The sequence below is a fragment of the Rhinolophus hipposideros genome (genome assembly GCF_964194185.1).
Source record: "Rhinolophus hipposideros genome assembly, chromosome: 13".
Classification (NCBI taxonomy): Eukaryota; Metazoa; Chordata; class Mammalia; order Chiroptera; family Rhinolophidae; genus Rhinolophus; species Rhinolophus hipposideros.
Window position 1 is genome coordinate 56,155,635 of NC_138059.1, and position 16,445 is coordinate 56,172,079.

The following is a 16,445-nucleotide window of genomic DNA, read 5'->3' on the forward strand; positions in this document are numbered from 1 at the left end:
GGCTACAATTATCCCTTAAATAGGAGCAGCTGCAACATGGTATCGGCCTGGAGTGTGGCAGTGAAGTGTTTTTCCAATGCAATTAAATGGATTTTTTAATGCAAACTAATATTCTATAAAAAGTCAATTGGAAGGTGAGAAGGTGTGGAAATGATGAGATGAAAGAAACAATCATTTTGCCTACCAGAGTTAATATTCCTGCCTTCGTAAATGCTATTTTAGAGAAAAGATAATCAAGGCTCATACTTTCCCGAAAAATGGGGCCCAAAAGGGAACCAGAGTAATACAAAGAAAAGATAATTCTGGTTTACTTGTACACTTCATGTCTTATTTTGAACTGTGTTCATAGCTATGTTTTATTATTGTTGTTTTTCAAAAAGATAGGATGAGTCAACAGGAACACTTCGATTTAAACAGGAAAGGTAACACTTGGGTGGCAAAAACATAACTCATCGGACTTACACGAGTCAGCGCCTACGTCCAGAGCTTCATTTTTTACCACAGAGATGATTAAAGGATTGGAAAATAAGAACTTTCAGAAAGATTAAAGGACTTGTCTAGAGAGGACAATACTGAGAGGCAATGTAATATCTTCAAATTGTGTATTTCAAGAGTTCTTTCATAAACAAGGAGAGAGCACCTCCACTGAAGTTGGGACATTAGGAATTGGATGTAATACTAGAGCACTGAGATTTAGTCACACATGGAAAGAATTTCCCCCCGTGATTTTGAATGTACTGCTGAAGGAGAGTGTGGGCTATCCATAGGACTGATTTTAAAATCTCTGCAGCCAATGAATGTTTGTCAGGTTACCCAAGCACCCATTGATACCCTTCCCCTTCTTGAAATGTGCCTTCTTTATATATAAAAAAGATTTAGTAGGTGAAGGGTTTAAACTTAGGTCTAGTTATCTAAAGGGTTTACATGACCATAAATTTTGGATAGCCTAAGATGATAATGAACCAAGATGTATCTTGTAGTTCTTCGAAGTCTAAAAATGCTTTTTTTATATAAGGAGGAGGCCAAAAAAAATGTATACGCATTTTAAGAAAGGAAGAAACTGTGATTAAAATTGTAATATTGAATATATACTGATAACAAAAGATGAATACAAGTTATGTGTATACATTTATCTGGCATCCCTGGTATGTATTAGACCTTATTCCTGAGCATGTCAAGGAATTTGGTTACAAAAAAAAACACAATAGCACAAAGCTGATTTTGCAGGCAAAATTTAAGATATGGTACAAAATAAGAATTAAAATATTTAATACGTTAATGTTACTTTGTAAAAGAATACTCTCACATGATGGGGATGGCCTTTTAGGATGATCACAGAGCCAAAGAGGAAAGAAAAACCATCCTCCTGCTTTAGCATATTCTAATGTGTAGCCTTTACGTCACTAATTCCACACCTTCTTAAGACAGACCCTTCAGCTCCCATTCAGGCTGACAGTCGCTGTAAATTCCTACTCCCAGGAAATCTCCCAGCATTGATTAGGTAAAATGACTCTTCCCTCTCACCCTGCCCAGGTTCCACACGTAGTTCCTACTTTCTGCCCTGATTAGGTAGATACTCACTTCTTCCTTTCAGTACAAATGCACTTATGCTTGACCTTTACATAATGCAATTACCTGTCTACCCATGTATTGCTTTAATGTTTTCATTTTGTTCCTGATGGCAGTCCAATACCTCCATCTGGGTTTGATGCTGTTTATAAGTTCCTAGAGGGAAAGGAACAGAATCTCTTGAGATGGAACTGATGGCTCCTATATATCAATTCCTGAAAAAGTGCTCATTGAAAGAAGACAACTTAGCATGTTTTTCCTTGGTTTCAGAAAGAGTTCATTTAGGCAGCTACTGGTGGAGATTCAAGATGTCATAAAATGTAAATACTTCCATTTCATTAAGACAGGCTGGGAAAGAGTTACAATAGTATTATATTCTCTGTGCTGCTATTATTATAGTTGAATATCACTTTTAATCAAGGAAACCATTTATTAAGGACCCAATACGATACATATAAGTTGTGGTTATGCCTCCTCCCTTCACCCCATCCCCTTGGCTGCTGAGCAGTGATAAATTTATGTTTTCTGTATGGCCTATGTAAGCATGTATAACCTCTAGAATGGAAATTAACTGGAGAATTAATGTAGGAAAAAGGATTTTAAAGAGAGAAGAGCATGAGAAAATCAGAGGCTTTTAAGACAAAGAAAAGTTTCAGAACAAGCAATTGGGTATTTGCTGTAGTTTTTAAGGTACCTAGATGAAGGTAGGTGGAGGACAGAGGGATAGGACCAGTGAAGGAAGACACAGGAAGAGAGTTTAGATCACTGAAGCGGTGTAACTAAGAGCTGGAATTTTATCTGGAAAAGTTTGGGGAGTTGTGAAGGACGTTTTTATTGAAGGAGAAGCGTTGGGGGTATGGCAAAGGTGAGTGAGTGGTCTTTAAACCAAGAACCCAACAGAGCATAGAAAACAAAGTCTTTGACCTCAAGAAACTGTTTATTATAGAAAATAGACATGTAAATTGACGGGGGAGGAAGAGTGTGATAGATACTATGACCAGCCTGGGATGTGAAAGTTAGAGGATCTGCAAAGCCTTCCTAAAGAAAATGATGAGCTGATGCGTGACCTGCGTCTAAAAGAGAAATAAGAGCTCTTCATGCAAAGACCAAGGGAAAGGGGATCCTGGGCAGAGGAAACAGTGGGAACAAAGACAAAGAAGGAATAAAAACATGAAGATTACAAGTCATTTGTCATTTTCTTCCAGCTTGTGGAATGCATTTTCATTTTATTAACAGCATCTTCTGAAAAGCAAGTTTTTAATTTTTCTAAAATTTGGCTTATCAAATTATATTTTGTGTCTTTAGACAGCTTTGTCTAACCCAAGTCACAATTTCATCTTGTATTATCTTGATAGCTTTTGCTTTTATGTTTAGGACTGTGCTTACATTTAGAGTTAATTTTGTATATGGCATGAAGTAAAATTTATTCTTCCATAGATATCCAATTGTTTTAGCAGGATTTGTTGAAAAGAACTAACATTTTCCCATTTAATTACCTTGGACTTTTGTTGAGAAATCAATTAACAACATATTTACGGGTCTATTTCCAGATTTCTATTTTTGTTCAATTGATCTATATGTTTATAAGGCTAATATCATGAGGTCTTCATTATTGTAACTTCAGAGTAAGTCTTAAAATCAAGTAGTGTAATTCTTCCAACTTTATTCTTTTTCAAAATTGTTTTAGTCCTTTGTATTTCCACAAAAAATTTAAAATAAACATTATTTTCAACTAAAAAGCCTAGGATTTGTATTGGGATTTCATTGGATCTATAGATCGTTTTAGGCAGGATGGTATCTTAATTATATTAAGGCCCTCATACTATGAACATGGTAGAGGTCTTCATTCATTTAAGTTTGCTTTAATTTCTCTCAGTATTGTTTTGCAATTTTTAGTGCACAGCTCACGCATATGTTTGTGGAATTTATGCCTAAGTATTTCATAATTTTGATGCCATTATAAATGGGCTTTTTTTGGTTTCCAATTGTTATTGGTGTAAAGAAATATGATTATTTTTGCGTATTGACTTTATATCCTACAATCTTGCTAAACTGACTCATTAGATTTAGTAGCTTTTTTGGGTAAACTCTGATAAAGGACTTATACTCAGAATATGTAAAGATCTCATAGAACTCAGTAATAAGTGGACAAACGACCCAATTTTACAAAGGCAGAAACTCTTAGGACTTTAATATAGGACCTGACATTGATATATTTGTATTATATAATGTTTTACGCACAATGGGATTTTTATGCACTATAATTTCCATCACAATAAGGATTCCATAAGCGATTGCAGGAATTCATTACCAAAAGAGAGAGCAGGTACTTCTTTTTCTGAGATTTTATTAATCTGCCATTTTAGTAGCTATGGTATAAAAATACATTTAGAAAAATATTAAACTGCACCAATGTGACCCTCTGTGATCTACCTATCTCTCCTGCCTCTTGGTTTCTCATCCTTACAGTGCTCCCTTTCAGCCCCAACTTCCACATTTTCAATTACAGCAAATACCAACTGCTTGAATAGAATCACAGCCCCTTAATCTCAATTCTGAAATCCTAAAAGCTCGGAAAACTTAAAATTTTTTTATGACACATTTGGCAGCAAAATCTAGAGGCAACATCTAATCCAAACTGACAAGATGCTCTTTATAGAATTTATTGATCCTATTCAGTAAATATTTATATGTTTTGCTGTGGAAATGCACTATTTTTGATTATGGGGTGCTACTCCAAATCTTGTATCAAGGGGAATTTATGTAATATGTGGTATAAGCTTTCAAAAATTCAAAAATTATAAATTTCAAAATACATTTGGCCTAGTGGGTCTCACATAAGGGATTATGGACCTGTTCTTGAGGTCATTTAAACTCCCCATGATTCTCCTGAAGCAAATCTATCAAGGAATAATTTATCTACAATAAAGTCCATTAATTTGAAATGCACCGTTTGATGAATTTTGAGAAATGTATACAATTGTGAACCATGGCCACAATCATATAAAGAACATTTCCATCATTTAAAAAATCAAGAGAACAAGGAGTCATAGATTCCAAAGAAGAGAACGTTGTAATAGAGAATGGTACACATTCATCCACTTCCTCATTCAATTGGTCATCCATTTAATGAACACTACTTGAGTGCTCACTGTATGCCAGACAGTGTTAGGCTCTAAGTTCACAGAAGATTTTCTATACCCTCTCCTGGATAGATGGTCATCTGCTTTCTTTCTTCTTTTTTTAAAATACATTTTATCGGGGAATATTGGGGAACAGTGTGTTTCTCCAGGGCCCATCAGCTCCAAGTCATTGTCCTTCAATCTAGTTGTGGAGGGCACAGCTCAGCTCCAAGTCCAGTCACCGTTTTCAATCTTTAGTTGCAGAGGGCTATTTAACCGACAACCTTGGAGTTGAGAGCTCATGCTCTAACCACCTGAGCCATCCCATTGCCCCTCTGGAAGCTCAGTGGCAGCTCATTGTCTCCAGTCTAGTTGTGGAGAGCACAGCTCACCGGTCCATGTGGGAATTGAACGGGTGACCCTGTTGGTCAGAGCTCCCGCTGTAACCAACTGAGCCATCCAGCCACCCTGTCATCTGCTTTCTTAACTCCAACTGCAACTTACTTTCCAATCCCTCTAAAACCTATGTCCCTTTCCTATTTTCTGGGTCCCAGGTGCCTATTTCTAACTGCCCACAAGCTATCAGTCACTCAAACTTGTCATATACATATACATCTTGATAAATATAATACATATATAATTCATTTCTTCCTGCAATACAATACCTTGTTTAATAGTTATAGTCAACACCCATGGTCAACCATGGCTCTCATTGTCTCTCATTTCTCATCTGGTCTTTTGCTGTAGCCTCCCACTGGGTCTCCTTACCTACAATTCAACATTGATGTACCCACCATGACTAACAACCTAAAAATCACTTTGAGCACACCATTGTTCTGCTTAAACACCTCCAACAGCCTTCTGATACCCAAATGCACCAAACCATTTCTCCAGCAAATAGGCACATGTGCTAGCCTTATTTTCAAGCATTTGCACCTACTGTTCCCCTTGTCTCAGATGAACATACTTACTACAGCATAGTTACATGGCAGATCCTATTACCTTCAAGACCCAAATACAATATAACTTTGGCAAAACCATGTTAAGTCCTCTCTTCCCTCACACACCGTGTTTTTCTTCATTGTTGTGTTGTAACGATTTGTTTATAACTCTTCTTTTGTTCTAGATTGTATCTCAATCAGCTTTGTACTTCCAACATCCGGTACAGAAACAAGTACAAAAACCTAGTTTTGAAAGGGTAAGTTTTTTTTCTGATTTTGATGTGACTAGCTTCTATTAGGGGTCATTTGGGAATACGTCATTTTTATTGCGAATACAGTAGTTTAAAAAAAGATTTAGGCACTTCCTTAGTGGTGGTTATCTCTCCCTCAGAGAAAACCAGAATGAGTTTTTCAATAAAATGATTGAAAAGGTACACTGACTGTTCAATTTAATTATTTCAATTCCTGCAAAAGAGGTTTTTTAGAGAGTCTGCCGCTTGGTAAAATGTGATAAAGTTTCAACACATTCTTAAAAATTGTAAATTAATTTATAAATTTCCATTTAAAGTTTAATCTGTTATTTTCACATAAGAAAACTCATAAGGTTACTTCCTACTGATTTAGTATCTTGCATTTAGAGTTTAAGCTAAAATTTAATCTCTTCCTAGAAGCTTCAAGAGGTGCTTGGTACATATCAGTGAATGTTGTCCATGTTTATTGCTTTATTCCATAGTCAGTGTTCCAGACCCTAGCTTAGATTTCTAGTCTTATTTCTCTCAATTTTTGTGTTTCTACCAGATCAGATCACTTCATATTCTTTTAACATGGCCTGAGGTTTTCTGGCTTTTATGTGTTTGTTCTGGGTAATGCCCTGCCTTCCATTTCTTCCTATCTTTATCTTTACCCTCTTGCTTCTGTTTTCATTTTAACTGCCACTGCCTTTCTCAAACCCCTCTTGGTCCTTCCAACTGTATCTGGGCTTTCTCTTTTCTCATTGCCATAGATACAAGGTCTTACAATTAAGTTTGCAAACACATCCTAGAAAAAGTGCTACCTCATTGCTAATTGTCACTACAGTCACCTTCGAAGCACTCCCCGTGGGAAGCTATGCACTGATACCAGCACCTTATCCACCTTTCAAAGCAATTTTGAAACTCTTTTTCTGGACTGGAAATCAGAACTGTCGTCGTATTACGCTTGATGTCCTGAATGTCATCAAAATGTCTTCCTTTCAATATTTCCTTTATCTTCGGGTAAAGAAAGAAGGCATTGGGGGCCAGATCAGGTGAGTAGGGAGGGTGTTCCAATACAGTTATTTGTTTACTGGCTAAAACCTCCCTCACAGATAGTGCCTGTGAGCTGGTGCGTTGTCGTGATGCAAGAGCCAGGAATCGTTAGTGAACAGTTCAGGTCGTCTAATTTTTTTGTGCAGCCTTTTGAGCACTTGCAAATAGTAAACTTGATTAACTGTTTGTCCAGTTGGTACAAATTCATAATGAATAATCCCTCTGATATCAAAAAAGGTTAGCCACATCATTGCAACAAGTTCACGAACTTAAATGTCATACCTCGTATTATTGGTGAGCCTTATGAGACTTCTCATATTTCACGTTGTGTTACAGTTATATGTATTTTATTCTATCTCCCTTTTCAATAAGCTATTGGGATAGTCTTATCATGTGCTATTCATCTCTGAGGCCCCTGCAATGCCAAGTACAATGTCCTAAACATAACAAGTACTCAATAATTATTTGTTTCTCGAATGATTTGAAATAAATTCTTTCTCTTCACTATGTGTTAACAAAATAATTATAACAAGTTCACAATCAAAGTAAGTGGTAGAGTCGGGATTTGAATATGGGCAGTTTACTGCACTTTATCCCTGGACTTTATTTCCTCTACAATAGACAGAATACGCATTGCAATGTTGTTGGTCCAGCTATATAATATAGCTCTAATCACTGAAACATAAAGATTGTCTTACTAAGACTGAACATTTTCTCCTCGACAGTGTGTGAAAAAGATGATTTTATTTTTTTTGTGATATTAATTTCAGAGTGGGGACATGTACTTACTTAAGAGCATCCCTTTAATAATTTTATTACGATCTCATCAGCTACTGGCAAGCTGAATTCTTTCAAGATCTATTCATACAGATGTATACACATATGGGTAAAATCACATTTATTATGTACTTTTGGACTGAGTGGCCCAATCTGAAGACCTGGATGGACTACTGAGCACTGCTCAATGGCCCAAAGGTGGCAAAGGTGGATTTACAGCCAAGAATGTGGGATTTGTGATAAGCCTGACTTAGAGTTCAGGGGTTTAGTCTGGGTCTTTGGGCTTCGATAAGCTGGAAGAAGTCAGGGAGGTGTAAAACATCTTTTTAATCTCAGTGCTGGAACTTGAAAATTCAAAAAGAGAGTCTAAAAAAATAACACTAACTTAATCTGTCCCCACATAAAATAACCACATGTTCTAATCGAAAGCACCATTGTATTAGTTTTTTGAATCGGAGAAAGAACTGATGGATGCAATGAGGCAATACTGAATGTCCCTTCTGTAGTCGGGGATACATTTGAACCCGTTTTTCCTTAATAGCTGAGCTTTTTCTGGGAGACAGAAACAGCCAGAAGTCTTTTTTACAATGCCCTTTAATAACTGTGTCAAAATGCTCCTGAATTATCTGCAATTCTTCCTTATTTGCAGTTGAGTATATTTTTACCATTTGACATTCCAAGTCAATATGCGGTTCTCTGTCTTCTTGCTGGAGAACTCCGTTTCAGCTCAGCAGGCCTCTGTTATAAACGTATCTTAAGTAGGTTCTGTACTTTATAAACCAGTGTGCAGTTTCCTTTCTCTAAACTATTTTGAGAATGTGAGGTTCTGGCAGGATACAGAGGCTACAAATCAGATTAAATAATACCCACTACCAAGTGATCAGACAGAAAAAGAATCATACAGAAATGAAAACTACCCATGTTGGCCGCTCTCCGAGGCGCGTGTTGGCTGCCGGCTAAGCGGTCCATTTCCCAGCGCTAGCTGCTTGGAACAGTGTTGGCTTTCTGCTCCAGACCGAGAGAGAGCACACCAAGACAACTTCAGCAAGCAAGTTTGCCCTTGTATTTGGTCTATGGACACTTGCAAATAAAAGTAGGTCTAAGGTTTCATTGATCTGGCTAATTAAGTAAGTTTAGAAGACTATATTGAGGAATATTTTCTTTTTCCCCCTGTTTTGTTACATGACACTATTTGGCTTTGCTCTTCCATTGAAACTACCCCAATGCAAGCAAGAAGTTCTGCCAAGGGAGTAGAAAATCTGCTTCGATCCTCTTGGCCAGTGTGTGTTTTCTCATTGTGGAGAGGAAGGGCATGAAGATTAAGAGCCCAGGCTCTGGGGTCTACCAACTGGGTCTAAATACAAGTATGCTGTTTTCCAGACTGTAGGGTGTGATTAATCTTTTGATCTTCAATCTCCCCATCTCTACAACAAGGATGCTAATAAGAGCATAATGCATACCTTATGGTAGGGAGACTCACAAAGGCGGTAAAGTAGGTACTGGTTTAAGCTCCTTATATGTATTATACCACTTAATTTCTTACTCCATGAGACAGGCTCTATGATTAATCCTAATTCATTGGAGAAGAACTTGGGTCACAGAAAGGTAAAGCGGCCAAGTAGAGAAGCACACAATAGGTATATGCCAGCCCAGGCCGGGTGCCTCTGCATGTGTGCTCCTCTTGACCACACAAAACTGCTCTTTCACAGGCATGGCCAAAGTGACTCCTGGTAACTTCAGAGCACATAGATATATGTGCACTTGGTGCATTGCGTGCTCCCGAGCTATGCCGCAAGACCCAGGGCTGGCAGGGGCCTGCTGTTCATCATCTGCCTAGGCAGGTCCTGGGTTGGGCATTTGGGAGAAAGTAGAGCCCAGCGGCTAGAGTTGGGCCTCTGCCACCTTGCTGAGCCTGCTCTGCTCTGAGCTTTTCCTAGAAGCCTGAAGGGGGGATCAGTTTTCTTTCCCTCTTTTTCTGGCCTAATATTTCTGCACCTATCTGTCTACCATGCATTCCTTACACATCATCAACCAAAGAAATAAAGGAATAAGCCTGAAGCTGCTATTTAAGAACTTCTGGGGGGTCGGGGGGGGTGGCTCTAACAAACGTGTCTCGTGTATTGGTTAGACATGTTTTTTGGCTCACCTCATGTTTCAAGATTCTCCACGGATAATGCTTTCATTGTGAAGTCTGTCCTCATCTCCTTGCCCCAGCTTGAATGTTTATTCTTCTTTTATGATGTCTGCCATATGCTGCTATGTGTTAGGCATATTTGTGTACCTGTCCAAACCAAGCACAAGACTATAATCTTCTTGAGGACAGGGATTCATGTTATCTCCTGCAGCATATATTGTATAACAAATAGAATCTCATGAATAAAACAGAAAAATGTAAAGCATCTATAAATCAAAACAGCCCATGAACTAAGTCAAAATACAGATGACAGGGAGAAAATCTTTGCAACTTATACAACAAAGCGTTGTTATCCATAACACACAAATACTGTCTTCAAGTTAAATATAAAAGAACAAAAATAATTCAAAACCTAGGTAAGTGGCACAAACAATTTGCAGAGGAGGCAATGTAAATAATATGGTTAATAACATGTAAAAAATAAATTCTAAACCTCACTACAAATCAGGGAAACATATATGAAAATTACCCTGGCCCAACTTTTTTAAACATATAGGCAAAAGCTTAAAAAGATTTACTTCCAAAAAAAAAAAAAGAAAAAAAATAAAGAAAGCAAAGGTAGGTGGAGGTTTATGTACAATGGGTAGTATGAAGGAGAATAAAGGAGATTCAAATCACATATTTTATGTGTAATTATGTAGAGTATATTTGTCAGCTAAGACTACTATTACAAGGTACTACAGACTGTGCTTAAACAACAGAAATTTATTTTCTCACAGTTCCAGAGGGCAGAAGTCTGAAATCAGTGTCAGCAGGATTGGTTTCTCCTTCAGCCTCTCTCTTTGGCTTGTGGATAGCCATCTCCTGCCTTTGCCTGCCTATGGCCTTCTTTGTGTCCATGTCTGTGTCCTAATCTCTTCTTATAAAAACATGAGTCATATTACATCAGGGCCCCCTCAAATGACCTCATTTTAACTTAATTGCCCCTTTAAAGACTATCTCCAAATACAGTCATATTTTGAGACTTAGGGTTAAGGCTGCAATATATAAATTGTGGGGGACACAATTCAGCCCATTACATAAAGATATACAATAGAAATGGATAGATCAAGAGCTAGATACTAGACACTTGATCAAGCTTTGTTTCAGAAACAAACTCAGTAGGATAAACTCCAAATTATTAGCAATGTTTACCTTTAGCGTTGGAATGGGATAAATGGCATTTACTTTTTACAATTTTAAAAGGTGTAGAATTATGCATGACTTGTTCCATTTTGAGTTTTCGAGGATTTCCAAATAATGATAATAATAATAATATACTAGAAATATTACATAAAGAAAACATCACCATCAGAGGCACAAACTGATTAAATGTTCCTCATCCTGGAGCCACAAGAAAATGACATTTCCCAGGTTCCCTTGAAGTTAGATGAGACTATGTGACAGTTTTGGGCAAAGAAATGAGTGAAAAAAATAAGCCACTTCAAGGCTTAGCCTTAAAATATCTTCCACTATCTCCTTACTGTCTCTCTTCTTGGTAGCTTGTTAAATGCAGAGGATCCAGTGAAGGAATGCTGAGGCCACTCTCTGAGGTGACAAAATCACGTGGTGCAGGGAGCTGGGGTTCCTGAGTAACTGGGTAGAGAACTATTCAAGATGGTTGCCTGACTCATATCTGACTTTCTCTGTGCTGAGTCACTATGTTTTATGGTTATTCATTCCAGCAACTGGCAAATATATCACCAATACCAGCCCCTTTTTATAAAGTAAATTTAGTCCATGAGAATGAAAAATGTATATACCCTTTGAACCAGAAATAACCCTTCTAGAAAACAAACTTTGACAATTAAAATAATTAGTATACAAATGTATGCTTGTAAAGATATGCTTGCAATAGGAAAAAAATGTCAATTATATTTTCACCCATAGGGAAATGGTTAAATAAATTATGACACATGAGTTATTAATAAACCCTGTGGAGACATTAAAAGAAATTATCTAGCTGTATGTACTGACCTAGAAAGATGTTTATGATGTAAAGTCATTTACATAACAGACTTGGAAATAAATATAGCATGGCTTGTTTTTATTAAAGTTGCATTTAAGGATGTGATAAACTTAAGGAAAAATTAGGAAGAATAATATGTACAATTTTATTGAGACAATTGTTATCTGTTAGGTGGATAGACTTCAAAAGTAGCCTGAGTTTTCACCTCTGTCTTATCCGTAACCTTTGCAATTCAACTTTGCAGGACTCAGGAGATAGAGTCCATTTCCCTGTTCACCAGGTCTGGATTCATAGTGGACTGCTTTGGACAATTGAAAATGGTGGAAACTACTGTATGTTAGTTTCAAGCCCAGGATTCAAGACACCTTGCATATATCCATTCTTTTTTTCTTTTTTTAGCTGTGCCATCACCATGAGAATAAGCTCAGGCTAGCATGTTGAAGAGACCAGCCAAGATCAGCAAAGCTGACTAGAGATGTACAAGCAAATCCAGCTGAGACCAAAGGGCTGCCTAACCACCCTGCAGACTTTTTTCTCTCTCCTTCCTTATTTCCATCCATCTTTCCCTGCCTTCCTTTCTTCTTTCTTTTCTCTTTCTCTTTTTTTCAATAGATGTAAGGTTTATTTCAAATTACCATAAATTGGTGTAGGGCACTATGATAGCCCATTACATCTACCAGGATTAGGTCTGTAGGGGTTGAGATTAGGCAAGACACTTCTTAATTCTAGCAAGCTGAAAAGCAAATAGTCCTTTCATGAAGCCAGTGTACTGGGGAAAATATTGTAAAAATTATTATAACAAAGAAAAAATTATTCCCTAAAAAAATGGCTTTTGGTAACAGTCTATTTTTTTCCTGTGTTACATTTTACCTGGTTCCATTCTTTGAAGTAGGAATATATATATTTCCCTTTTGTCCTCTGGTGTTGGTTATACGGGTATATGAGATGTGTGCACATGTTTTCATTCTTGCCTGCAGCGTACATGCTCAATTGACCCTCTGTCTCTAGATGTAAAGGTTTAAAGCTTTTTATCTGAGGTTTGAAGGAACATTCTGGAGGGTATATCACACAATTTCATTGAGATGGCCACATTTTTCACGAGTGGTCTTCACTCAGATGAGAAATTATCACGAATAATAATACTACAAGAATACAAATGAATGACTGTTCCAAGGAATGTATCACATGGAACAATTTTTTTTAGAAGAAAAAGGTTAATTTTGTAAGAATGTGATGATTAAAACTAAGAGAAAATTCTGATGATTTTACCCGCTGTATTAAACTGTAATAGTTCATTAAATAATATCTCAGAATTCCTCTAGGTGACAATTAATGGATCCTTTCCCAGAGATAATGGGAACAAGCAATGGAGTTTAGCAGGATGTTGGTACACCCTAAAACAGCCCTAGAGTGGAAAAAGAATATTAACTGTAAAATAGTCAAATTCAAAATCTTTTAAAATCAGATTTCAATATGGTATTTTCCTTTACAATAGACAGCATGGAATTATATTAAGACTCATTCTGAGTATTTAAAACAGTGAAATAAGGATATTTTCTTTTGTGCAGCAGTGGGTTTGCTGAGCAGAAGCCTTCATTTACCGCTACATTTCCTTGCCTCATTACATAATTGTACTCTTGTATGCCAGTTATTCCATGGATGTTAAAGAATGCTGGGCTGCTGAGCTAATCCTTACTTTTACCACGGTGCTATGCTTGGAGTAAGATTCACAAATATTTTGAGTGAAGAAATGAACAAAGCTCCAAACTGAATACTTAAAATCACCTGATGTTCTTACAAGGGAATTGGTTAAACATATAGCAGTTAATGTTTAACCCCACGAGTAATCAGGAAATGAACATTAAATCATCAGTAAGACATCACTTTTCACCTATCACACACTGCAGTGAATTGTAAATTGCTACAACCTTTCTAGAAAGCAATTTGGCAAAATGCATTAAAAGCCCTAAAAGAGTTCATACCCTTTGTCAGGATAATAACATACAAGAATCTATTCTAAGAAAATAATCAGAGATAGAAAGATTTTCATACAAGGGTATTAATTGTAAAACTATTTATAATTGTAAAAATGGTCAGATTTCTGAAATCTTAAGTCTGAAAACAGAATTGTTGGCTAAATTATGCAACATTTATATGATTAAATGCTGTGGAACCATCACTAATCACATGCTAGAAGAACATTTAATGGCACACAAAAAGATTCAAGTTAGGTTTTATATTCTGGTTTTGTGTGCATGCTTGTGTGTATGTGTGTGTGTGTGTGTGTGTGTGTGTGTGTGTGTGTGTGTGAGAGAGAGAGAGAGAGAGAGAGAGAGAGAGAGATTGATTTAGAAAATCCCTTGTTATAGGCAAAAAATGTGCAGCTGTATAAAATATATGAACAGAAATATTTTTAATGCATAATGGAGCTTCTGTAAAAGAAAATTTTCTTTTTACAGAGTACAAGAATTGAATTTTACAGAAAGGACAAGAAAGGGAGAAATTTTGTACTAAGTAAGCACAATCTTGAATGGGTTAGTAAGTCCTGTGCGTAGGGGATAGGAAATAAGCCACAGGGCTGAGTAGGGTAAAAGTCAAGTTGGAGAAACTCACATAAAGAGAAAAATCCGTAAAAAGCAACACCTCCCCATCTTCAATGGTAAATAGAAAAAAACACTCCCTAGAGAGATGGTGGGGATGTGTCGGTCTTGTGTTTGACTCTGAGTAAAGAAAAAAAATGGGAAAAATAAATTTTTCCTTGAGTGAAGGTATAAACTTTGCTTATGCTTACCTGTGTTGAGGCCTAAATTTACATAACAAGATAGGTCTCAAAATTCCCAAGATAGAAATTTAGCTGAAGTGTTATATGTTGATAATCCCCTCAGAATCCAATGTTCTATTTGCCTCCTTTTCATCCACTAGTACAGGAGGGTTTCCCATCTTAGGGATATGAGGATGACTGAACACAGGGCATTCAACACTGGACAGAGAAGATAGAATTTATTAGTCACATGTACTCAGAGACTAGGGGAGGAGGACACTGTGTAGTTCATGGTCACAAAAGGTTGAACTTGAAAACAGTGAACAAACAGGAGCTGTGAGAGGCAGTCTTGGTACTAAGAGGCTGGGGTGACCCCTATTTCCTGTGAGAGGATATGATTGTCTTGTTTGAATAATTATGTAGGCTGGCAGGGGAACTGATGACTGCTACACAGGGAGAAGCAGGTAGTGTGTTTAGTCTCCATGATGAGTAAGGTTTTTTGGCCAGGGCACCTTATCCAAAGGAGTAGAGTAGAGAAGGAGAGTTGCAATTAGGCCATTTGATGCCCTCTACTTTTTAGATGTTAAGGCAGCACTTTATATTGAATCATAATCTCAGGGTTTAACCACACGCAGAAGAAGCAAAAGCAAATTCTCTCTGAAGACATGCGCTTAAAAACTAGGCTGAGGGAATTCTCACAGCTGACATTTCAGGAAGTATCTCTATACACAGGAGTAACCAAACTATCTGAGTGACAGTCACACTAAACAAGAAACTATAGAATCAGATCTTTAATTATTAGATGTTAGAAATAGATGACAAAAAATATAAAACCCTATGTTTACCATGTCTTAAAGAAAGATGGTATAGAAGTATGACAAAATAAAAAGAGACTGCTAAAATTGGCCAGTGAGATTTGATAAATAAAATAGAGATTCTAGAAATGAAATTAAAAGTTCAATAAACTTATTAAACAGTAAATTAGAAATAATTATAGAAAAATTAACAAACTAGAAGAGTTATCTCAAAAAATGAGAGGTTGAGAGACGTGTGATAGAGTGAAACACTCCAATAAGTGTCTTGTCAGTATTTCAGTATATAACAGAAAGAATGAGGGAGAAGTAATATTTAAATGTATAAATGTTGAAAGACAATGAACTTTAGATTGAGGAAGTCCAATGAATCACAAGCAAAAACAAAGAAAGAATTAAAAAACCAAAGGGCAAGTGCTTAACCTAAGCCAGAGTTTTGAGCAATTTATGTATTATGTTAGCTCCTTTTATCATCACAACATGTGAGACAATTGAAGCACAGAAAACTTAAATAATATGCCCAAGTTTTCATAGCTAGCAAAGTAGGGGCGATCTGACTCCTAAATTCATGCTCTTAACCACTATATGATATTGCCTCTTGAAAAGAGGCTCAAAAATGTACATCTTAATGACAGGGTAAAACACCAAAAGTAGATGACCTACAAAGAAAGATAATTAAACAGATAGCTGGATTCTCAATCATAATAGAAGCCAAAAGAAAAGTGCTTGGAAAAAAATAATCCTCAATTTTGAATTATCTTTTAAGAGTGAATATAAAATGAAGACATTTCTGGCCAATAAAAATGAAGAAAATTTTCTAGTAACAGGCACACACCAAAAAGAAAAACACAACCCCAAAAAACATATACTTGAAGTACAAGGATGAGAGATCATGAAATAAAAGAAAGCATATTTCTAAATTAGCAAAGGGAAGACATGGCATGAGGGCAGAAGTCACAAAAATATCAATAAATCTGAAATAACCACATGAAAAAAAAATTAAAAACACAAGTATTTAGACATTATTGGATGTCA